Below are 1422 nucleotides of genomic sequence, written 5' to 3' on the forward strand. Positions count from 1 at the left end.
CTATATTTTATACTTTACAGAGTTCCTTACAAAGGACAGCTTATTTAATCTTCATGATGACTCTAGGAGGTTGGTATTGTTTTTCCTATTTTTGTGGGTGAGGGAATTAAAATAAAGATCAAGGGACTGGCCCAAGGTCACACAGATTTTGCATGGCAAACTGGAGCTGGAAAAGATGTCTCTGGTTCAAATGTATGTGCTCATACCCATCACGCTCCATGGAACTTTATCCTACGTGTAGGCACTCCGGGGCTCAGGGGCTTTCTAAGTAGGAAAGCAAAGTGTCAGAATTGTTTTTTTCAGAAAGAACACCCTAAAAATACAACCAGATAACAAACATAAAAATATTCAAATTCACTGATAACCAAAGAAACAAGATGTTATTAATTTTCTTTTAATATGGAATGCTTCACGAATTTGCATGTCATCCTTGCCCTGGGGCCATGCTAATCTTCTCTGTATCCTTCCAATTTTAGTATATGTGCAGCCGAAGTGAGCACAAGATTCTATTAATTTTTAAATAAAAATGCCCAGTGCTGGTAAAGGTATGATATAATAGGCAGCTTCGCAAATGGCTTGTACATACGTGAATCGGTATCACCCTTCTGCAAAACAATTTTGTGTTATTTTCTAAAAACATGTAAAAGACCCAGATGTTTGGAAAACAAATGAAAAAGCAAACAAACAAAAAACAGAAACAGACCCATAAATACAGAGAACAAACTGATGGTTCCCAGAGGAGAGGAGGTGGGGGATGGGCAAAATGGGTGCAGGGGAGTGGGAGGTACAGACTTCCAGTTACGGAATGAATAAGTCACAGCGGTAAAAGGTACAGCATAGGGAATATGATCAATAGTATTGTGATAGGGTTGTATGGTGGTGAGCATGCATAATATATAGACTTGTGGAATCACAAGTGCTTGTGTTGTACATCTGAAAGTAATGTGTGTCAACTATACTTCGATAAAATAAATACATAAATGAGTAAATAAATAAGTAAATAAATAACCTAGAGGCTTAAGGTTAAAATGCTACTATTAAGACTTAATCCTTAGAAGAAATCCAAAATTTGAGAAAGCTTTATGTATGAAGTTGTTTATAATAACAGTAAGAGTCAAAACAATAGGTAAGTGGGCACCTGGGTGGCTCAGTTGGTTAAGCGACTGCCTTCAGCTCAGGTCATGATCCTGGAGTCCCTGGATCGAGTCCCGCATCGGGCTCCCTGCTCGGCAGTGAGTCTGTTTCTCCCTCTGACCCTCCTCCCTCTCATGTGCGCTTTCTCATTCTCTCTCTCTCAAATAAATAAATAAAATCTTAAAAAAAAAAAAAAACAATAGGTAAGTAAAAACATCCATATCACAGATGCTTCTGAAATCATCTCAAGTCGGGGCACCTGGGTGGCTCAGTCCGTTGAGCGTCTGC

At 38.8% G+C, this 1422-nt stretch overlaps 1 non-coding gene across 1 annotated transcript; it reads right to left on the bottom strand.

Moving 5' to 3' along the window:
• Positions 1 to 393: 393 nt before the first annotated feature.
• On the bottom strand, positions 394 to 500 carry LOC123324390. Its single transcript, XR_006539770.1, has one exon. It is a non-coding gene; the product is annotated as a U6 spliceosomal RNA (small nuclear RNA).
• Positions 501 to 1422: the final 922 nt, after the last annotated feature.

The sequence above is a fragment of the Neomonachus schauinslandi genome, chromosome 3, assembly GCF_002201575.2.
Source record: "Neomonachus schauinslandi chromosome 3, ASM220157v2, whole genome shotgun sequence".
Taxonomy (NCBI): Eukaryota; Metazoa; Chordata; class Mammalia; order Carnivora; family Phocidae; genus Neomonachus; species Neomonachus schauinslandi.